General features: G+C 27.6%; 1 protein-coding gene across 1 annotated transcript in view; it reads left to right on the forward strand.

Annotated features, from left to right (window-relative positions):
• The window catches only part of LOC127284461 (CD151 antigen-like), a 155,942-nt gene that overhangs the window by 15,715 nt on the left and 115,016 nt on the right, over nucleotides 1-25,211 (forward strand). The window contains exons 2-3 of the mRNA XM_051309902.1: nucleotides 3,307-3,351; nucleotides 24,641-24,691. The gene's annotated coding sequence lies outside the window, so the exon portion shown is untranslated. The remainder of the gene's footprint in view (nucleotides 1-3,306; nucleotides 3,352-24,640; nucleotides 24,692-25,211) is intronic.

Raw genomic sequence — 25,211 nt, forward strand, 5'->3', positions numbered from 1 at the left:
ATTCCTCCCACTAGTCTTTCTCTCTCTCTCTCGACACATTTCGTTTCTACTCGTTTCTGTCCGGCTACCTTCGAGACCAAGTTTATTCAGCTTCCGCTGGTCCACGTGTTTCTTGTCAGTCGGCTCTTGGAAGTCGCGCGTTTATAGTCTTCTGAAAGCAAATTATTTGCATTTTTTAAAATCTTTATTAATTTTCCAAAATTTTTTATTTTCTTTTATTTAAAATTTTATTGATTAAATTTTTTTTTTATTTTTAAATAAATTGTACCTATTATTTTTAGTAACTATATGAGAAAAAAATTATTTCTTTTGCTCATTTTTTGTTTAAAAAAAAAAAAAACATTTGAAAAATTTTGTTCCGCACTTGTTTTTTTTTTTTGAAAATGAAACGTTTCATTGAAAATGTTTTATTTGAAGTTGTCATTCGAATCGTTTTTAACAAGCATTCCATTGAAATTGGTTTTTATTTTACATTGAGTTTGTTTAGTTTCAAAGAAAAAATTTATTACAGAGAATCAAATTTATTGTATAAACTTTATTTTGACCTTTGTTTTCGTTTAAATTATTATTTAAAGAGGAAATATTAAATAAAAACTGATATTGCTTAAAATATATACAAATTATCAAAAAAAAATATTCAATTTTATTAGCCATTTACAAAATGTCTTTTTATTTCAAGGACATTGTTCCATTTTTTTACCATAAAAATAATAATAATAATAGAATATTTTATATTTAAGTACTTTGCGGGGGGACTATAAATTTTGCTTGTGGGTTTAACACAACGATGATTAATATATCATTGAATTTTATCGTCTAAGCTTTGATGGAAATTCAATTGAATACATTAAGTTTATTGAGAGATTAAAAGTTTCAGAAGCATTAAAACAAGAATGTGAAATTTAATCCTCGATTTAATCTCGAAAAACTCTTTTTTTTTTACAAAAACATTTGAATAAAAATTATTTTATTTAAAAAAAAAAATACTTTATACAGATGAAAAATATTTCAAAATTTATAGAAAATATTAATTTAAATTACTATTTATATCTGAATCACAAATCATTGACCGAACATTATTTCATGTGTGAAAGTTATAACAAAAAAGTTATACAAAATAAATGAATAAATATATATATATATATATTGTATATGTATGAAGAGTATATTACTGCTTGAATGCATTAAGTCATCTCGGATAGAAATCTTTATCGTTGCTTCTTCATACCGGAAGCTGTCGATGTCTGTATTACTTGCTTGACAGTCACTTTTGGTTTATCTTTGAAACTGTGTCCCTATATACTCATTTACTGCATACAGATAAAATCTCGCAATTATAGTATTTTATATGGTTTATATTTTATGTCCCGAGCGCACGATTAAGTTTTCAGGTTGACTAACTTTCAAAATGATTAGATTTTCATCAGGCTCAAGTCGAATAAAAAAAAAAAAAAAAGATATATCGCGCTCTAGCGAATTATTCTCAATTTTCGTTTATCATTTTTATGACAACAAAAATTTCGCATATTGTAGAAATCGATTTCAATTTTAGATAGAATTATATTTAAATTATTTTTTTAAATTAATTTAATCCAAATATGAATTATTTTTTTTTAAATCTCTAAATCTCAATTATAGTTAACAATAACGTAAAATATTGTCTGAATTTTTGCTTCAGTAATTAGTAAAAAAAATACTAATTATTAGTAAAAAGTAACTATGCAATAATTAAAAAAATAGTAAAAATTAATTGAATTAGTTACCAGAAATTTTAGTTACTTTGACATAAGCTAAAAGTATAATTAACTAATAATTAATTATTTTTAATTAAAAAAATTAGTAGAAATATTACTATTTGAATCAGCAACTATTTTTAACTATAATTCCAGAGAGTAATGTGTATAAATCAAAGTGTATAGGTACAAGTTTTAAAATGTTGTAAATAATTTTAAAAATATTTTTATATACTGTTTGAGAAAGACAAACTCTTTTGAGAATGATTTCTCATCGTATATACTTGTTAATTACATGACTATATGTGAGTATATACACTGTGGAGGAAACTAAAAAAGAAATTAAAAGAATAAAAAAGAACTTAGGTAGTTTAACAATTATTAACATTCATTTAAAAATAAAGGTCATTTTTGTCAAAGTAAAATTTTTATAAAATGAGAGAAAATATGAAATTATTGTTCATGAGAAATTTAGAAAGTAGCAATGAAATTTTTGCGATTTTTTTCTGTAAATTTTAAAAATTTATACCTATTATTATTAATAATAATTGCTAATTTAAGTAGAAATATTTTTGAATTTTTTATTACTATTATTTAATTATTAAATTAAATATTGGACACTATAAATAAATAATAAAATTAAATATTGGACACTATAAATAAATAATAAAATTAAATATTGGACTTTAAAAAAATAATAAAATTAAATACTGGACTATGAATAAATAACAAAATTAAATATTATTAATTGAAATTATTCAATCAATAATAATTGATTAAATTAATTATTATTGAATAATTCAATAGTGGTATTAAATTAACAATTAACGAACGTAAAGTAATAAATAAAAAGTTAATTTTTGTCAAATTTAAAAACTTTTAAGGATTTTCAGTGACATTTGACAGTTAAGTTTTATAAATTGGTTTTCAATGCTAAGCAAACGATTTTGAATTTTATCGGATTAGAATTCACTTAGCATCATCACTCTGCATTTCCTTATCTACAGTTCCTCATTCCCACGAACAATGCTTGTTACATAATTAAGTACTATCAAAATAGGTTATCAACTCAACAACACATATAAACTCGCATTGAATGTATAGTAATTGAGAAAAAAAAATTATTATAATTTTTTATATATATATATATTTTTTTATCAAATTTATATACTCAAAAATGCTTAATTACTTTGTCAGGCCTCTTTTTTTTCATTTCAATGTAAAATTATTGTTTATGTCATGGAATATTAAAGTCTTAGAAATACAATTTTCAAATTTTCATGCATGCCTTATATGCATATATGAATATTTTGATTAAAGGTAGTTTGAAGCCAATATTGCATGTCAGTCATAGGTTTTGATTCTATATGAGAATCGACATAAAAATGTTCATGAAAACGTGAAGAAGACTTTTTTTAATCAAAGTATATATGATAGACAGTTTGTTAATTTTCTTGCAATTCGACTTTTCATTGTCATGAAAATGAATTTTTTTTTCAATGAATTATGTATTTTCCTTTTATTTACACCTTTTGTAAATTTATTTATTATTCTCTTTTTCATTTTGTTTCAGATTTCCATTGTCACCATTCACATCTAATCGACGAATATGTTTAATGTAAGTTTTTATTTTTTACTCTATTATTATAATAACATTATTTTATCTTACTTCCTTTTAAGTAATAACTGAAAAAAAAATTGAAATGGAAAACAGAAAAGAATGAAAATATTTTCCTTGTGAGAATTAATTAAAAAAAAAAAATACAATCGATATTTATAAATTTGTTTTGTTCTTAAAATGTATAATATACATCTGCCAACTGCAATTATTGAGAAAAATATCTTTATTTTATAATGGAACAATTTCCTGACGACTTTATCTTTACTGTTTATTATTATCTATATAGTTTGAATTCGTTTTTTAACGGTTACAATTATATAAGGTAGAGCCGTTATTTTTATTATGTGATATTAATTATAATTCTTATCACAATAAAAATACTCTCGCGCGCATGAAAGTATTTTAGTTCTTGATTTTGTTATATATTATAAATCCATTTTTTTTTTTTTAAACGAGATTAAAAATTTTTTTCAACTTTTTCTCCTATATAACCATTATTATAAAGTTTTATATGGGATAATTTTTCATTATATCATTTTTAAACCGAAACTTTTTTAAATATAAAATTTTATCTATTTAAAGTTTCTTTTTATTACAATTTTAGGTTAAAAGTTTGAATATAAGTATTGTCATGAAAAAAGGAAAAAAAAAAAAATGAAAATCATGTTCGATATAAAAAAATTGAACTCTTTCTTTCTTTTTTCTCAATGAAATAAAAATAGATTTGTAAAAAGAAAAGATTTTTTTATATACCTTAAAGAAGAATATTTTTCTTTCGTTTAAAGAACATAAACTTTTTCTTTCAATAAAAAAAACAAAAAAAATGATTTATGAAAAAAGTTTTTTCAATTTTCCATTAACAATTTTTTTTTTGTCTGTTTTGATTTATTTGTCAAATTTATTAATCATTTCTTAATAAAATAATTGAAGATAAATTCTTTAAATTCTTAACATATGAGAAAAGGTGTGGGTGTATAAATATAATACACATGAGATTAAAGATTGAAAACGTTATTAAAGAAAAATATTTTCTGTAACTTTCAATAGGTGAAAGACCTGGTAATAATTTTTCCTTTTAACTCATTTGATTCTTCGAAGCCATTCAGTGTATTTCAATAAAAAAAAAAAATTATTTAAAGCGATTGTATGAAAGTTCAATGATGCAAGACGGAATGTATTTCATCGCTTGTACCTACTACAATATATAACTGATTGTTTTTCTGATTTTATAAATCCACATTGTTATTTTATTTACTGCATTTTTTTTCTTTTTTTTTATATATTTTACATTCAAAAATAATAATAATAATGAAATGAATTAAATAATTGAATTTAAATAAAATTTAAATCTCTTAGTTTTAACAAAAAATGTTAATTAGTAGAAAATATTGACTTTAATTTTTTAAAAGAAAATTAAATTTAAAATTTAAATTTTTTTTAAAAGATCTAATAATAAAATTTTTATATTGTGGATTTAGTATTTATAGTTAATTACTTTACATGTGGGTGTGTGGATGTTTTTTTTGTGTACATGAAGAAAGATAATAGTTTGTTAGATAAGTTTAATGAAGTGGAGAATAAAACAGAATAAAATAGGTGCATTGAGGGCAGGCTAAACAATATAGTGATGGATCTAGCCAATAAATCTTGTCATGGTGGTTCATTGCTGCACACACACTCTCTCTCTCTTTCTCTCTCCCTCTCTCTCTCTCTGGGGATGAATCTCGTGTGAGCTTTCACGACCGGTTTTGAAAAGCTATCTAGAAACTGATCTTCAATCGATTTAGACCGGCAGAATATTTTTGTTTTCCGGATACTTCCACCTATACGACTCTCTGAAAAATGGCGGTTGAATATACGACATTTTCCAATTTATAGTCCATCTTTTGCATTCTAAATTTACCATATCATATAAAACATACAGTTCAAACATCAAAAATACTTTAGGATTATTTCGATAAAGAATATAAATTTAATTATTTAAAAATACTAATTTACAAAACTTTTTATAATTTTTCGTGTAGAAATTGTATAAAAAAAAAATTTTATTTTTTTTTAATACAATTTTCATAAAATTTGTCAAGAGAAATTATTTCTCTAATCTAATTTTCAATATTTAACCGCATTTGCTTTTGATTAAATTTTCATTTAGATTAATTTTCGTTTGACCGAATTTCCATTTTCCTGAATTTGCTTTCGACACTGAATTTTGTTATTAGATTTCCGTCAAATTGAAATATTTTGAATATCTTATGATCTATATTAAGAAAAAATTGTTACTCCTATTCTTAGGGACAAAATAAAGAAATATTTACTTTTTTTTTCTTTCTTCTTTATATGAAAAAATTTCACTTTTTTTTTTATCTATTTCAAAGAAAATTCATTTTTTCTCTGATTTATATAAAAAAAGTTCATTTCTATTTTCAAAAAAAAAGAAGAATTTCTGTGAAAAGTGTTAAATAATCTTCCCGTCTGCCATCCACCATTTGCACATCGTTCGACAGTCTCTTTGTCGCAAATCACTCATTTGATGTCTACTTTCAGTACATTTTTCCTTTGTTCTCTCTTCATTTTGAGAAAAGTGAAGGATGTATTTCTGTCTGGTTTGTTCTTCTCTCTCTCTCTCTCCCTCTCTTTCTCTCTTATACGCACACAGTTTTGTGCAATGACACACCTTTAAAAGCCCTGACGTTTCAATTAGCAACAGATTTCTCTCCCGTACCAGTTACTCGTTTTGTCACATGACTCATTGCATTATCACAGCATCCATATACCTTGATTTCAAATAGTTAACTGTTTTTTTTTTTAATATACTTAATTTATCTCATTTATGGACTGATTTTTATCTTTAACTTGAAAGGCAATTTATATAATGATCAGGAAATATTCCATATTCTTCAGTTAATGAAAAATGCTTTTTTCAAACAGAGAACTATCTCTTGAATTATTTTCAAAACGTCGCAGAAAATTATCTAAAATTCTCTCTTAATTTGTATTAGTTAAAAATAACTAATTATTAGTTAAATTCTGTTTAGGTTATATTAAAATTGTCTAGTAACTATAGTTAGTAATTAAAATCAGAATATATTTAGAAAAAAAAAGAAAATGCTGATTTTTCCAAAAAATAGTTACTACATTTATAATAGTTGAAATTTATTATTCTTGAAATGTCGGAAGTGAATAATTTTCCTATATAGATTGTATTATAATCCAGTGAGGTTTCCTATTTGTAACTTCAAAGAGCTCTTCCAATAAAGCACACAACTCACGTTCAACATTGTACAATATCCTACGTGACACAGTGTGGTCTTGCAACGTCAGATCTTGGAATGTACATCTTATTTGGTTTGATAAGGATGAAGTTTAACCCCTTCATTAGAAACTTCATTGTGAATTCAATAAAGCGCCAATATCAATCAATGTCTCCGCGATATTTTAATTAATAATTAATTACAATTATAATAATAATTTGTAATTAATATTCTTTTTATCACAATATTTTTTTTTTGTCAAAAATACATATCAATTTTGTATTTCAGAAAGTAATTTTTTAATTTAATAATATATTGATATATTAATTATAATAATTAATTATTAATTATATTAATTACATATATTATATTAATATATTTTTTTAATATATATTTTTATTTATATTTTTTATATTATATTTTAATTTAATTAGTCATCACAAATAAGGCATTACAGTCCTTTGGAGAAGGTCCTAACAAGAAGTGTTAGGTAAAAGAACTGTATAAGTCAACGTGGCTCTGTGGTCTCTGTATTTGGCTCGCGTTCCAAGGGTCCTGGGTTCGATCCCCCATGCGTGCAAGATTTTTCAAAATTATTCTCATCTGTTTTACATCCCGTGCTGAAATTTTGCCAGGGGTCGGATCAGGCTGCCCTATTAGGTAATGAAAAGCCGCGCCTGATGTGGCTCTAATTAGGAAATCCACATTTGGCCCTGATCAGGTGTGGCGTTTCATTTCCAACTAAGGTCCTCTCTTTAAATCTGAATCAGTAGAAATTTTACTAATTCAATCAGTACTTTTCATTTTAACTAAAGTTTCAGTTATTTTTTTAAATTTACTAATATAATTAGTGAATATGCAAGCAATAGAAAATAACTTATGTAAATCAGTAATTTGTACCGTGGATGTACCAGTTATCGTCCATGTCCCAGTTTCCGTCCATTTTACAAATATCTCGTATAGTAATTTAAATTATTTTTTAACAATAATTTATTCCTTTTGGCACGCAATCGACTTATTAGTTTAAGTAAACAAATAAAAGAAAATAATTTTTTTATAAATGTTATTTTGAAAATTAAACTGGACGGAAACTAGGTCTTAGGTGGACGGTAACTGGGACATCCATGGTATATAACATAACCTTTAAAACTGTTAAATCAGTAGATTTTGCCGCCGCTGCCATATGTTTATATTACTGATTCAATCAGTAATTGATATTTTACTAATTGAATCAGTAAATTTCTACTAATTATCAGTTGCTCAATTCTCGCTATGGCAATTAGTAGATTTCTACTGCTAATCAGTGAAATATGACTGATTCAGATTTAGAGAGCTGATACCCACTTGGAAAGATTCCCCGGAAAGTGCCCACTGGAGGTTCTATCAGAATTCCGCCGCAACTTCCATAGTAATTCCGTCGGAGTTCCAAAGAATTTCCAATGGGATTTCGACGCAGTTCCGACGTAATTAGGACTCTAAAAATTTTGAAAAAAATTAATCGGAATTCCGTCAGAATTCCGTCGGAATTCCATCGGAGTTCCAAAGAATAATATTATATATGTAATATTTTTGAATAGAATATGTTAGAAATAAAAAAAAAAAAATAAAAATAATTCTAGAAAATAGGAAAATTTTAAGGAAAAATGACTGGTCAGAACCAGTTAATTTCTATCCTGGGGGAAGTGGGGGGGGGGGAGTTAAAGACAGTGGCTATATAGAAACGATTAAGGAGAATCGCTAAACGCGCAAAAGGAAAGACGAAGCTTTCAATTTGCGTGCCGACCTCGTGACGGGAAAATGACCGTAAGGATTGTGCATATCGTCTATGCAGATTGCCCTTAAATTGGCTAAACGTTCGCTCACTTGGAGGCGCATATAACAGCAGCGCCATCGGTTTCGTTTATCTTTATCCATGGCAGCGGGCGTAGGCATCGAGAGGAGTTAACGAGAAAATTGCGCCTGACTATCAGCGACTTTATACAACGTAATCGGACCTTATATACAGTCGCACTTCCGGTGTCGATCGCGTCCATTCATTAAAAAAAAAAAAAGACTTGTATATAACAAAAGGGAATTTAAAGCCTTTTTTCTTTTCATTCGTTTGAGGTCGGCGACCCATTAAGAGTTTTATGCTATATACATATATACATGGGTCCTTTAAGCAAGTGAGAATAAGCTTCTCTGATTGTGAGTTCGTGTTCTCCTATATGAGAGAGAGAAAGATAATAGACTCATCTCTATGTAACGGCTTCGTGGAACATTGGCGAGAATCATCTCGTAATGCTTTAGAATTCGCGTGTCTCTGATCTTTACTTTTTGCTACTTTACATTATACTACACTTAGGATAATGCCCCCAGACTCACGAAGGGAATTAAATGAATCTCTTTTTGGGAGAGTTTTTTTTTTTCAAAAGAACTTTTATTGAATCAAAATATTTCTTTCACTGTTTTACATTCTTAAAATTAATTAAATTTTCTGTATTGAAGAAATTTTTATTTTCATCTCGATTTACATATTTAAAAAAAAAATAATTAAAATATTTTTTCGTATTTATTAAGCGATGGTATTTTTTTTTTTTGTTCTTTCTGGTTAATGAAAAAAATATATATAGAGAGAGTTTGTAAAGTAAATGAAAAAAATTTGCAAACATTAAAGTTTTCAGTTACTGTGCGCGCTCTCTATACTCTCTCTGTTAACTTTTCCAAAAGGACCCTTTTCATTTAATTTAACTGCAAAGTTCAAGTTTGATACGGTGATATTGATTCCATTCCAATCGACGGGGGTTGCTTACTGATGGTCTGGCAGTCATTTCCATAAATTGCTTTTAGGTTCTGTCTGGAATCTGAATGCGATGGTGGCACCGATTTACATCCCACCAAGCACAGCTTAGGCAAAATTATTCTTTCACCTTTGCAAAAAAAAAAAGAAAAAAGGAAAAAAAAGTGTTCACTCCTGACTTGAATAGAAAATCTAATGTGACTTCTTTTTTTTCCACGCGATTTTACTCTATTCAAACCTTTTTAAAACGGTTTCTACAATAATAATAATAATGTAATATAAACTATTTATATTACTAATACATAAAAAATTTTTCTTTTACTCTTATTTAAAATAATTCAATATGCAAATATTAAATATTTCTTTGTCATACTTATTAAAAATTTTATTATGCTTTCAATTTTATGCCCTTTATAAATCCATTGTTTTTTTTTTTTTTTTAAATCTGCTTAATGTACAATTTAATATTTTACATAGCTCTCCATTTTCTGGAATTTGAGAATTTTTGTATTCAGTGAATGGAATGTATAGTATAAAAAAAGAGGGTTTTTTCGCTTATGCAACAGAACTCTATCTCTCTCAATTAAAGTGCACTCTAGAAAAATTTGAATTTCCATCCAACGAATATACTATATATTTTTGTACACACAAACTAGTAATTTCATTTTGCAATTGGTAGAGGGAAGAGAGGTATAATATTTGTTTAGAAGACATCTCTTTCTCTTTCTCTCTCTCTCTTTGAAATGAAGAATTACAAAAAAAAAACTTGGGCACATTTTTCTGAATCAATTTTTTTGTTTTTTTGTTTTTTTTCATATTTGTAACGAAAAATAAATATACGTAGAGTGCAGATGAAAACACAGCCGTGTGTATATTTCGTTGTTTTTTGCTTTTCAATATTAAAACTTTAATCAAAACTCAGCTATAAAAAACGTGCTTTCGCAAGCGGCAAACGAGTTTATATCCTGGTGTGTTTTGCAGATGGGTATATAGTTTTGAAACTGCGACGGCTGCTGATTTGACTTCCATTAATTTATTTGATCAAGTTATATTTTTTAAATCAATTATATTTATTTATATCCGGATGTGTTTTTTTCTAACTTTTGAATTTTTTTTCGCAATACAACAGATATTTTATATAAATTAGATATTGTATATTTATTTTTTTTATAGTTTTTTATACTCTTTTATTTCTAATATATTCTCTTCAAGATGTAAAACACTTAGGAATTTAAAAAATTTCTAACGGATCAGGGATCGAACCCAGGACACTTGGGACGCGAGTCGTGTACTCTAGCCACACAGCTACGAATGACTTACAAATCTTTTATATATAACCTTTTTTTCTAACCATTTTCTTTAATAACAAATTAATTACATTATTATAAAATAACTACATCGTTAATTTTTACACCTTATAGTTTATAAACCTTTTAAATAATTTATCAAAAATCAGAATATAAATTATTTCAAATTGAAAACATTTTAAAATGAAAATGCCTGCAAATAAAATCATGCGCAGTTGTGTCTATTATTTTCTGAGCATGCGCAGTGGTATTAAATACCCTCTAAACATGCGCAGTACTGTCGAGTATATTTTCGGCATGCGCAGTAGAGTTAAGTGCACTTTAAACATGCGTATTAATCTGTAATTTTCTTTAGAGATGCGCAATAGCATTGAGAGCCATAAAAATCTTTTTTTTTTTAATTTAAATAATTAAATGTTTAATGATAGACTATAATTAAAGGTAACATAGAGGATGAAAAAAAAATGTTATATATATCTAAAATAAATCAGTAGATTGACGTAAATGAAGTTGAAAGTAAAACTTTAATTGCTGGAATTAAAGAGATTCTCGTACTTGTCGCACGTTATCTCGATTGTCAGTGCTTATTAAATAATCGCTTTGATTGTGTCAGTGCGTAATCTTCATTGGATGGGTCGGCTCTTAATTAAAATAATTGACGTGCTGTTAAAGCTTTTGCTTTGAAGAGCATCAGCTACTCGCACTGGGATTTTCGAGTGGCAACATAAATATATATATATATATATATATATCATAGAACGAGAGCAAGAAAATTGATTACGGGACAGAAGTGAATGAAGGGCACAAGAAATTATTCTTCGAGAGAGAAAAAGAGAGAGATATTCTTTTTGAATAGTTAGCGAGTTATTCGTATCTTAGATTTCTCTTCCAAAACTGAATTTATATCATTTTATATGTACCACACGAAAGCTTAGGCAAATTTTTTTTTTCACAACCGAATTGCTGAAAAAAAATATATATAAAAATCTGAATGCCTTCTAACATCGTAAACATTGTTTGGAAGGGGGAGGGGGGGATTCAACCCGAGATTTCAATTCGATATACGCGTATATTATTGTACATATATATATATACGTTTTGTATGTAATTTCCGTAAATCTGCCGCGTGCGCGAGAGAATTCCCCGATGAAAATTTTACATGAAACGAAGGAAGGATATTTTCACAATGAATTATTATTACTGTGCGATGAAAATGCAAATTTAATGAAAGGAAATATTGAAATGCCATTATTATTTATTTTTTTTTTTTCAACAAATCGGAAGTTTAGAATAGGAAAATAAATTCTAAATTTTTAGGCACTTTTCTCGATTAAGGATATTTGTAAAAATTTTTATTTGATTTAAGTAATATTTTATTTGATTTAAAGAATATTGATTTTTTGATTTAAAAAGTTTTTAACAAGAATTTTCTAAATTTAGCACAGTAAAAATATAGTTTTATTGAATCAAATTATTTTTATCATATAAAGTAAATTTTTTAATTTTTTAAATATTTAATAATAAAATAAAAGTTATTTCAGTTGTTCTCCTCTTAATTAAAAATAAAATAATGGAAATGTTTTTCATGAGTTAAATATTTTATTACAATATTGTTATAGCGTTGAAAATATTAAATAGAGGATTATTTCATTTTTATTTGTATAATTATTATTTTTTTTTTAAATTATTTTTCCTGCTGTTTAATATTACAGTATTTACAAAATATTTTTCAATTTAATTCTTGATAAAATATATGATTTCGAAATTTTACATTGTGAATTTCAAAAAATGATATTTTTAATCGTTAACAAAAAAAACGGGGTTAGAAAAAAATTTTTTTCTCGCTTCTTAATTTATTTAAAGGAACAAATTTTTTTTATAACATTATATGGCTTTAAAACTTTTATAATAAATAAAATAAAATTTTTTTATTATCTCTCTTTGGTCACTAGAGGGCCTTAATCGAGTTTTTCTCGAAACGTTGTTTTTGAAACTGGCGGACAGCATAACTCGAGTTCTAATGAACCAATTTTTTTGAAAAAAATATCATTTTTTTCGTAATTAAATTCTTTAAGCATCCCCCCTAAATTCAATTATCTATTTCTTTTTGGATTTTAGCTACAATCCAAAAACTAACCAAAAAAGACCTAATTTTTGACATTTTTTTTTTAAATCGCTGCCATTTCGTTAATTTTTAATATTTTTTATCGGGGTTAGGGGGGATGCTTAATGACATGTCTCAGCGTCAAAACGGTTTTTTGTTTTTTCAGATCCGATGTCCCTGAGAGGCTGTAGCCTGTCCGCCGATTGCCCAATTTTTTTTTTTTGCCTTGACTTTAAGGCCCTCTAGTGACCAAAGAGAGATAATAAAAAAATTTTATTTTATTTATTATAAAAGTTTTAATGCCATATAATGTTATAAAAAAAAGAATTTGTTCCTTTAAATAAATTAAGAAGCGAGAAAAAATTTTTTTTCTAAACCCATTTTTTACTGCTTGAAAAGTGTAATACTACCTTAATAAAATCGAAGTTTTTTTATATAAATAAAAAACCAATAATTCTTAAATACTAGTATAAAATATCCATGTCAATTATATTTGTCTTTTAATTTTACGTTTATATAAAAATTGAAAAAATTTCGTTTAGTGGATAATTTTATTATTTCAAGGAGAGAAAGATCGATCGATTTCTGTTGCTTGAGAAATATTATATAGAGGTGTGTGTGTGTGTGTGTTTTGATAAAGTTTTGTAATGTGTTTTCTCTATATACCAAGTTAAGGTTGCCTCAAGAAACAAACTCTTTACTCAGTAAATACAGTTTTCCAGTGGACTGACATTGATTTCTATCAGTTTCATCGCGATGTGCGCTCCTGTATATAAGTTTAGTGCCTCTCGGTACTTTTCCAACCCGATCCGTATATAGAATTTTTGTTAAAAAGTCGATGGATGAAGTGAACGGTTTGACAGTCAGAAACTCTCGAGGGATCTATGCGTCTTATATATATATATATATATATGTTTGTAGAAGACGTTTTCGTGTTGGGTAGTTTATCGAACGCTTTTGTGTGTGAAGTAAACTTTTTTACCCAAGCAAGAGAGCACTTTTGCGGGTGGAAAGTTTTATAGGTTGGCGGTATCTTCCAGTCGTAGAGTTTGGTCGGCCACCTGTGAGGTATGTCATAGCCTATAATATGAAACCACTCATTTCATTATGAAAAAAAAAACTTTATGGCGCAGTAAACTTGAGGGAAAAAAAACTGTCCATTGAATCTCAACACACAAAAGCTGATCATTTCATGCTTTTAATTTTTCATTGAGGGGCAAATATTTCAGTAATGTTTTGCTCTTGAACTTTATTTCTCTCTTTACCTTAACTTTTTTTTTTAAATTTACTTTATATTTTCTTTTTTCAATTATGAAAAATACTTATATTTTGTTTCTCCTTTTATTTCTATAGTTTTGGTTAATAATTTTTCCTTTAAGGATTTTATGTAAATATATAAATTAATTTTTAATTAGTGAGGAAGAAAGCTTTTTGTGGGATTTGGTGAAAGCTTTCATCTTGTATATATATACTTTAATGGATGCCTTTTCGAAGTTTTGGACCCGCTTTGAAAGTAGTTTTGTACGCATTTGTCGAATGCTCCCTTTTTTTCTCTCTTGAGAGAGTGCATCCGATTGTGTATATATATATATATATATATATATGTAGTACTTTGAAATATTTCTGACAAATGGCTTTAAGATGGTTTACAAATATAAAGGGAATTTGAATTTCAATCCATTATAAAAGCGCATGGTTTTTTTTTTTAATTTTTGAATTATTTTCTGCTTGAAAAATTAATTTTTCCTTTCTGTTTTGGGGAACAATTAATAAAAATCGCTACAACAAATCTGTATTGTAGTAATTCCTTAGTAATACTAATAATGTATTCTACAATACAAAGGACCCCGCACAAAACATAGGGGAAAAAAATTTTCTGTTAAATTTTTTTATACTCTGCAGTTTTGTAGCTTATTATCTCCTGAATAAAAGATGTTAATGGCAAAACCCAAAAAATTCAATAGTTTTTGACTTATAGGGGAGACCGAGGAGGAAAGTAACAAAAATCAGTTTTTTTATGCTAACATTAAAAATATTTGTCAGATAAATTTGTCCAATATATTAAATGAAAGCTTGGACATTCACCTTTTAAATAAAATTTGAATTAAACATTTATAATAAATTGACAGTTCACAGTATAACTTTTACGCAAGCTCTTCATCTGTTACTTTCCTCCTCACCCCCGAGGAGGAAAGTAACAAGCTCCTAGGAGGAAAGTAACAGTATAAAATTATGTAAAATTCTTTAGACTAATGACTATTATTAATTAGAAATATTTTTATTAGGAACACATGAAAGTTTAAGTACACTTTATACTTATTTGGCACATATTTGGGACATATTTAGCACATATTTCGAACATTTTATGAATTTAGCTCATTTTTTTTCTTAAAGATATTTTATGCTTACCTAGATCACAGGTTTTTCTTAAATAAATCTCTGTTATTCGTAAAATTAAATACGATTTGCTTCAATCATTAGTTAAAACATGGACAATATCGACAACAGGAGAAAAGTAGCGTGTTACTTTCCTCCTCGGTCGCTTTTTTCTTGTATGTCAACAAAAAAGTTAAAACTACACAAATGTTAAATTGTTTGTTTAAGCACAACTTAAAGACAGATAATAAGGCTACAAAATAACGAAAGGCACATTTTGAAAAACAATAAAATTAAAGAAATACGAGACTTTGAAAATTTGAACGAAAACTTACTTTTGACGTTTTTTCTGCACGTCACACCGGAATCAGACCTAACCTTTCCTGTCAGGCTCGGACACACTATGGAGGAGGAAGGGGGAACAGTGCCGACTAAAAATATGTTTGAACCATGTCTATCCGATAATTTGTTTAAAAGTTATAAGCTTTGTTACTTTCCTCCTCTGTTACTTTCCTCCTCGGTCTCCCCTACACTATGTTGAGCCTCAATAAATGGGAAAAAATTAATCAAGTTTCGTAAGGATTGCATAAGGCTTACTCAAAGCTTAAGGCTTCTTTACGGCTTAAGACTCAAGGTTTTGGTTCAAATCTTGTTTATGGATCAAGACTTGATTTGATTTGAATCAGAACCAAGCCTTGATTCAAGACCAAGTCTTGAGCCATGAACAAGCCTTCAGCCATGATCAAGCCTTAATTCAGGACCAAGTCTTGAGCTACGATTAAATCTTGATCCATAAACAAGATTTGAGCCAGAACCAAGCCTTGAGTTATAATCAAGCCTTGAGCCATAAACCAGACTTGAACCAGAACCAAGCCTTGATTCATTATCAAGTCTTGAGCCATAATCAAAGCTTGAGTTACAATCAACCATGGTGTCGTAAGAAGACTTGGTGCTTAGGAGTGCTTGGATCCTTGAGCAAGCCTTGAGCTTTAATGGAGCTTTGAGTTATAAGCCTGCCTTGCCTGTCTTTATCAAGCCTTGAGTTGGACTTAGATAACAGATCCTATTGTCCTAAGAGTAGAATTTACTAAACGCATAGTGTATATGCTACTAAACCAACTGTATAAATATTACTAAACTGTTTGTTGAAACTACTCAGTTTTCATGCTATAAACACTTGTTGTCGGATTATTCCTCACCGTAATTATTATAATTTCGATACTCGAAAGTGAAGTATTTCGCACGTTTCTTTTTGTCAATATTCAAGTGAGCTCAATTAATTCGACAATGTTGCTACGGAGTTTGTTTTTCTTTTTTTTTATTTGAAAGTCGAGTTTGCCCGTAATTAAGTGAGACAGTATAACGCGCATCCTGTTGCCTGAAAATATGGTGGGTGGAGTGTATTAACACCGGCACGTGCATCGTTCGTCACGCGGGACATTGGCGCCCTTCGTTGCCTCTCTCGAAAGAGAGAGAGATAGAGATAGAGATAGTATTAAGCGAAACCTTTAGTTCGTTGATTATCTTCCTTTCGGATCTAATTAACTCGGTTACCTCGAGTTTATATACATTTTGCGAGCAAGCACGCGTTTACGGAAGCACCTAGATTCAGTCGTTATTCAAACTGGAGCCAACTTTGTACTAAAGAGATCGTAAAATATATATATATATATATATATATATATATATATATAATACAATTATCCTTTGAGCATTCCCTTATCAGCTTTCCGGATTTATGATGAATTTTGGAATAAACTTCCGGAATTTCTTTTTATATTATTTAAAATTCTCCCTTTATTCATATTTTTTCGTAAAGTTGTAAAAATCTTTTTTTATTAGATAAAAAACTTGATTGTAGAGGGAAAAATGTGAGATCTGATAATCCTTTCAATCGATATTTTTTTTTTTTTTGTAGATTTTACGAAGATTAAATCCGTGTTCCGGGGTTTCTTTTTTTTTTAAATCCACTGTGAGAGTATAAGATTATCTTCTTTGCTGATGATACTATACAGGTTCATCCGCGAGTGCCTCTTTAATAGGATTCTATGGTCTTGAGGAAACCGAAGCGTCTTGGTTTGCAAGACGACGCCCAGGTAACTGGATTAAACCCCAAAGGCTTCTTCTTCTTCTTCTTCGAGCTCCTCGTTCAGAAAATTTGCCTTGAGGAAGATCACGTAACATAGTTATCTCCTTATTGGCTACTTGTGGAACGGATAGTCGTGATCGAAACGACTTTTGTGGTTGAAACGCGCGACTGACAGATTTTCATAATACCCTGTTTTCACGAGAGAGCGCAACAGAAAAAGGAGTTTGAATAAGTAATTCAACTTTCTTTTCGCCTTTCAGTTGAAAATTCTAGTAAATATTTTCTTAAAAACGTAACAAAAATATTTTATTTTTAGTTTCGTAAATCAATTACTTTTCATTTTAATATATAGAGAAAATTTTAACGACTTCATTTATTTTTTTTATTGCTTTCTGAATTTTAGTGCAATAATTTTATGTCAAGCTTGGAAATTTTAGATTTCTTGATTTATTATTATTATTATTATTACTGCTTTATTGTATTATCACATTAATGAGCAATTAAATGTTTATATATCAATGTACGTTTAAATGACATTCGAAATGAAAGGTAATAATTCCGATCCTCTGTAGTTTAGTGCAAAATCAGTCAACTGTTATAATGATGGATATAAAAGCTGGGTATTATTTAGACACATGTACAACAAGTTTATGGAAAATTTGCTACTTCTGTTTTTTTTTCGAAATCAATTTATGAAATTTTTCATATTTCATCTTTGAAAATGTTTCATGTATTTGCCTTGGTAAAAATAAATACCTATTTACTGAATATCACAGTAAAAACCTGGGCTTATTTTGATCCGCAGCAAAAAATAAGCCAATGCTAAAAAACAAAGAACGTGGCGCCACCTACTTGAATCATTTTGAGCCCGGGTTTTTACTGTGTATATGTTGACAGATCGCTGAAGATGTTGATCTAATTGCTTAGCAAATGGCAAGTTAAGTAAAAGTTGACTGTCTGTGGTTATTTCCTCATCGTTTTCTCAACAGTAGTAGTTTCTACAAACTCTCGTACAATGAATTAAAGTCGACATAACAAGGTGTTTCCTTTTCATCATATACGAATGTTAGTACTGCAACTTTCTTGAATTTCTTTTTTACTTTTATTCTTTTTCTTCTATATTATATATTCTGCATTCTTAAAATTGATTCATAAAATAATTGAGAATTTTTGGAATTTTTTTTTTTTTTTAATCTAAAATTAAAATCGTATCTAATATCTTTTTTTATGTATTTTATAATAAAAAGTTGTAGTTGTATTATCCTTTTATCATTTTCGATACTCGTAATCAACAATTATTTGCGATATCATCGGTTGAGAATTCTATAAACAAATGGTATAATAAGCTTAATAGTTGTATACGTATAATGGGGTTAAAACAGTTGCTAACAAGAATTGTAAGTGCGGGCAGTTTGGGAAAAGTAGTTAAAACGAATGCTATGGAGAATATAAATGCTATATATATATATATATGTGTGTGTATTATTACCCACTATCACTTGGCCCGAAACATTGTCCATTCGGCCACAAGATAAATAATTTGCAAAATTGTAGGAACTAATGGTGCGGATCTTAGGGAAACGAGTGAAAATGGCAAATGTGGTCGATCGTTGCGGCAAGCCTCTGCTATTATTTGCTTGAAATATCTTTTTGAGGTTATTGGGCTAAACCCCTTCCTTCCCCCACTTCTCCCTTGTCCCAAACGATGGAAAACCACACACAGAACAATTGCACTTCTATTTATTTGTCTCAATATTCTATTCTATACGCAATTTATTATATTCAATAAACCCAATTGCAATTATAAACTCATTGCATATACTATTTTATCAAACTTTTTTTTACAGAAAATTAAATTTTTTTAAATTTGGTGTGAATTTGATACTTTTTAAAATGTATTATACCAAATATTTAGAGTTAAAGAATTAAAATTATTTTTTTTTTCTATACTGAAAAAAAGGTTTGGTATTACCAAACATTTGGTTTGCCACGGTGCTCCAGAAGGAGGTTTAAATAAAAATGAATTGGCACTTAAAAATTCTTTTTGATTATGGTTCTAAGATGATTAAAAAACTTTTCTTAATAGGTTTTAAAATCAGCTTACGTGCCCAATTTAAAACAAATTGAGTTTTAAATATTTAAAAATAGTATTTTATAAGGAACCAGAATTTATTTAATGTATACTTATATGCGTGTAGATAATAGATGTTTTAGATTTGGGTTCATATAAATTTATTAACAATGAAGTTATTTTCTTGTTTTGTTTTTATATTTATGCATTAAGAGTGTCGAACGGTATATCTGAAATTCTTTGTCAAGAAGAGAGCTTTAATTATCGCTCTGAACGTGAAATAGTATTGATTTTAAAATACTTTTTTCTCGAAACACGAACACTTTTAACAAAATCAGCCAAAATCCTCATCTTATAAATTTCCTAAATCCAAAAGACTGTACGAATCCATAGAAAAACATGGTTGCAAAACAAAAAGTAGAAAAGTAATCTAATAACAGCTGGGACTTTGTGCGCCCTGCATGCTGCTGCCATCTGACGGCGGCAGAAGCAAGAACCCCTCATTATATTACTTTTCGTTTTGCAATCGTGTTTTTGTATGGATTCGTATAATCTTTCGGATTTAGAAAATTTATATAAGATAAGGATATCTAGCTGCTTTTGTAAAAAGTGCCCATCTTTCGAGAAGAAAGTATTTTAAAATCAATGTTTGTCATTTTCACGTTTAGTGCAGTTTTTATAGAGCGATAATTAAAGGTCTCTTCTTGCCAAAAAATTTCAGAGATCATTCGATTCTCTTAAATAAATTTTGTCACTCTTAAAATCGTTCTTTTAACATTATAATTTAATTTTTTAAAATCGGACACAAACACTACAGCAATATAATTATTTATATGTAAAATTGAAAATAAGTAATTATTTTATCATTTATTACAGTATTTATTAGATTAAATAAATTCTGATTCCCCATAAAACACTGTTTTTATATAAAAACTCAATTTTATTTAAATCGGGCACGTAAACTAATTTTAAAAACTATTGAGAAATGTTTGTTATTCATTTAAGAATCATAATCAAAAAGAATTTTTAAGTGCCAATTCATTTTTATTTAAACCATCTTCTGGCGCACCGTGTGGTATTTAAGCAATCAAAATTGTTTTATTGAATCAATAAAATTTTGGTTGTCCCAATCAAACTTTAGTTAGGACAACAAAAATCCTTTTTTTCTAATTTTGGTTGTGTCAAACAAATTTTGATTGAGACAATTAAAATTTTCACAAGAAAATTAAAAGGCATTAAAATAAGCTTATTTTAATCCATTTTGGTGTTAAAATAAGCAAAATTGAATTAAAATAATAAGCGTTGCAGCTTATTTTAATGCCTTTTAATTTTCTGTGTTGTTGATTCAACAAAATAATTTTGGTTGCTTAAATACCAACCAAACGTTTGGTTGTCAATACCAAACCCTTTTTTCAGTGTAATAGGATTTTTTTTTCAAAAATTGTCATATAGAGAGTGGTTTGTGTGCTTAATTTTTTGTGTGAGATATATAGTGACAAGGACACGTATATATAATAACTATTTAATGGTACTATACACGGTTAGCCATATGCTTTTAAAGGTTTTTGATATTGTTCTCCGGATATTTTCTGCTTTCCAACTATTTCTAGCACATGCATCTTTATGTAGGAGACATAAATGCATTTATAGCTTACACTCTACTTTCACAGACAACAACAGTATCTATATACATATATATATATATGAGGGAGTAAATTTGATCACACACAATACATCCAAGTGGCTTCAAAACCTGTCTGTTTCACTTCGTTTACGTGACACTTGTCCCACTGTTCATTTAATCGGTTTATTGGTGTGGACTCTCTTCTTTATTTTTTTCTTCTCTTTCTTTTATTTTATTACATTTCCCATTTCAATTTTCTTTATTCCGTCTTGTAAATTTTCTATCTCAAATTTAATTATTCCCCCCCCCTCCCCACTGCAATAAAATAATAATGGAAATAAAAAAATAGTTTGAAAATAAAAGAAAACAATGGAATATGTTTCAGATTGGTTGTTATTTGTTACAAATTTCAATTTGAAAGCTCTTTGATTTAAAGGAATGGTTATTAAACAATTTGAGTATATATTTTTGGCTTTTGGAAAGTGCATTTTGCTTCATAGTAGGAATAGAAACGAAATAATACAGAGACAAAGTTTATTGTACGGTTTCTCTTGGGGTTGTGTCCCTGCACTGTTATTGCCGTTACCAGAGAACATGAATGTCGACCACGTAGCCAGTTGCACTGAAAATTCCCCATGGAATAGAATTGTTGTGTCACGTCTTTCACTTTAGAAAAAAAAAAAAAATGAAAAACAAATGTGCCTATAAAACTTTTATTGTCGAGCCTTTTGTAAATAATATACAAAGTATTCTTTACCCAACAAAAAAAAAGCCAATATTTGTTTCGCAAAAAAAAAAACCAAAAATTTTTACTGTTTCAAAATGTAGAAATAGAAAAAAAAATTTGCGAACTTTTTTTTATATAAATACAATAAAATATAAAAATGCATTTTTACATAGTCATGTGCGCATTAATTTTCTAATTATATTCATTTGAAGACGCCCCTTGAGCCAAAAAAGGAGCATCGAGAAAATATATATATATACCCACGGAAAATTATAAATTAAAATTTCAATCCTCCTTTCGTGAGTTGAAGTCACTTTCTTTCTCTCTCTCTCTTTCTCTCTCTTTCTCTCACTCGTTTCTCTCCCGCCCGTAAGGTTAAGACGCCCACTTCCGGAACAACGCGTCCCAAATCCAGTTTAACATTCATAAGTCATAATTTTCCGCCGCCTTGAGAACTTGCACAGACACTTGGAACACTCGTCAACTTCGAGAATACCGAACCGTCAGTATTCGAGTAAAATAGTTTCTGAGACTTATTGCATTTCTCTCTCTCTCCCTCTCTCTCTCTCTTCTTTGGGAAAACGTCATAGAACTTTGCAATTTACATATTAAACGCACACAAGACATTTAATTTTAAGTTTTGAAAATTGAAATTTCATTTTGAAGAAAGGGGAATTTTTATAAAATATATATGAATATTTTTCATCAAAATTTTATTTATTTATTGTTTAAACATTTTTTTATTGTAGCAATAAAATTTTAATTGAAAATATTTTTAATATATAGAAAAAAAATTTAATTTTCTTTTATTTTTTGAGGTAGGCACAGATTTTCTATGAATCTAAAAATAAAATTTGAGAGGATTAAATTAAATTAAAATTGATTTTCAATGGTATATATATAGAGGAAGCGAAGCAGCTTTAAAATGCGATGGGATATATGTAATTCAATTTAGTGAACCGATTTTTATTATCGGGTGAGAATAGAAAATTTATAATCGCCCTAGATATAGACGAAAGAGGAATTAAATACGTGTGAGAACATGTGATTGCGAGCTTAACAAAATTGCCGTTGACGATCAACAGGTAGTGAATATCCTGTTCAAATTCACTATCATTTCATATATATATATATATACTATGACTAGTGTAGAGGTTAAAAAATATTCTTTTATTAAAAATTAATAATTAATAATTGATAATTAATAATTAAATTAATTTATTCAAATACAGTGGAACCTCGATTATCCGAACTAATCTAGGCAAGGCCGGGTTCGGATAATCGAAAATTCGGATAATAGAGATTTTAATTTTTTTTTATAATTAAAGTAAAAAAATGTACAGTTGAACTATATATTTAACATAATACATATGTTTTTAAATATATATAAGTATATATACATATATGTAAATATATATTAATTAATAATATATTAAAAACTCAGAAAATTCGGAAATTTTTTGAGTTTTTTTTGGCATAAATTTGGTTATTTTGCTTTGAAAGATAGCATCTATTCGTTTTTTAGATGCCAAATCACGCATTCTTCTCAGAAATGAGTGAATGGTAAAATAAATAGAGAAATAAAATTTAAAATTCGAGAGACCAAAAAATAGTTCGGATAATAGAAGTTCGGATAAAATGTTTTTCGGTTCGGATAATAGAGGATTACGGATAATAGAGGTTCGGATAATCGAGTTTCCACTGTAATACTAAAAGTATCAAGTTGATCCAAACGAAACATCTTACTAATAATAATTGTTCATCTTAAAAAAAAAATACAATAATTATTGTAAACATTTGGGTAAAATAATTTATTTTGAAAATTACATTTATTGATTTTATTTTTGTTTATAGTTTTATTTCTTGTTAAAATTTAAAGGCTGAGAACCCTTTACGAGAAAATAACTAATGCAATTAAGATTAATGAAATTATATAAATTTAATAATATTAAAATATAAATTTTCTTTTAATAAGTTCTCGAAATAATTTACTAAAAAAATTTATTTACTGTTTTCGATATTTGATTTCCTGATTGTTTTCGTCTTTCTTTGTCTCATCATTCTATCAATTGAGCAGTTTGAATAAATTTAATATTTAATAAAAACAAGTTTTGAAAGTGCTTCGATCGATCAAACGATTGATATAAACGTGAACATATATATATATATACAAGAAACAAGAATCCCGCCTACACTTTAATATCCTCAATCCGTCATAAATGATATGAAAGACTTTCTATAAGAAAAATATTCTGAAAAGGTACTTTTTCATATTTCACTTGTTTTTTTTTTTTTTTTTTTTTTTATTGATTACCTAGGGATCGTTACTCAATGTATAAAACACTTGTCACTATATATATATAGTATACGCCCGCATTGATATTGAGTTTCGTTGTTTCCAATCAGAGGAAAACCAACGCGTGTTATTGAGAATATATTCTTCTTTCAACCTACGTGTAATGTTCATGTCCAGTGAACCAACGCAATTCGGGTTAAACTATCAAGGATGTTAACTGCAAATTGCACTTTTTAAGTGCCTTTGGCGAAAGCAGCTTGCTGCATCCGGAAATGAAGCGGACTTCATTTCCAGATGAATTAAATGTACTTCAAAGAGTGGGGTATATATTTAAATTACTTTTTTTTGCTAAAATTATAATAAATCTTTTTGGCCGTTAGTTTTTTTTTCTTGCACCCATTTATTACAGGGTGATTTTTATGACCGCCTGAAAATTTTTTTTAATCTTAATTTTTTTGGGATTTTTAAACAAAAAAAAGGGGGAGAATTAAAAAAAATTTTCAGGGGGTCATAAAAATCATTCTGTATATAGTCAGAAAAGATTGGTATTTTTTATTTTCATATTTCCTAAATAACACGTAAGGTAACAAAAATTTTTTTTTCTATTTGAATTATTTTTGATTATTAATGACTATTTTAATTCTTGTGAATTTTGCTTTCAGCGTACATGTGAAGGTCAATTTTGAGCCAGGCACAACTATTCTGAATTCATGGTATGTAATTTTTATTTATTCTATATTATATTAAGATTATTTTTGCATTTTTGTTTTCAAAGTCATTTTGAGACGAAATTATTTTATTCTTGTACTTTTTTTTATAGTAAAAAGTTTCAGTAAGTAAATTTCAGACCGAAATTTACAAATAAATATTTAATACATTGAACAAAATTTAATTTAAATAATCGGCTACTTGATTTAAAAAAAAATATTTACTTGAACTAAATAATTTTTGTAACCAAATAATTGAATTAAATAAATTGTATATATGAACCAATAATTTTTGTATTTAAATAATTGAGATTAAAATTATTTAATTCCAGTAAATATTTATTTAATAATTATATAAGTAACTTCTTTGAATCAAATAGAAATATTTTTTTCCATGTAAACATTGAATTAAAGAAAGAATGATTTTTTTTTTTATTGAAAAATTAAAAAAAAGCTAATATTTTTAAGAAAAAAATTTGTGTAGTAAAAATCCATTATTGGAGTTAAATATATATATTTATAGTTT

The sequence above is a fragment of the Leptopilina boulardi genome, unplaced genomic scaffold, assembly GCF_019393585.1.
Source record: "Leptopilina boulardi isolate dan_hultmark-lab unplaced genomic scaffold, ZJU_Lbou_2.1 LbouV2_325, whole genome shotgun sequence".
NCBI lineage: Eukaryota > Metazoa > Arthropoda > Insecta > Hymenoptera > Figitidae > Leptopilina > Leptopilina boulardi.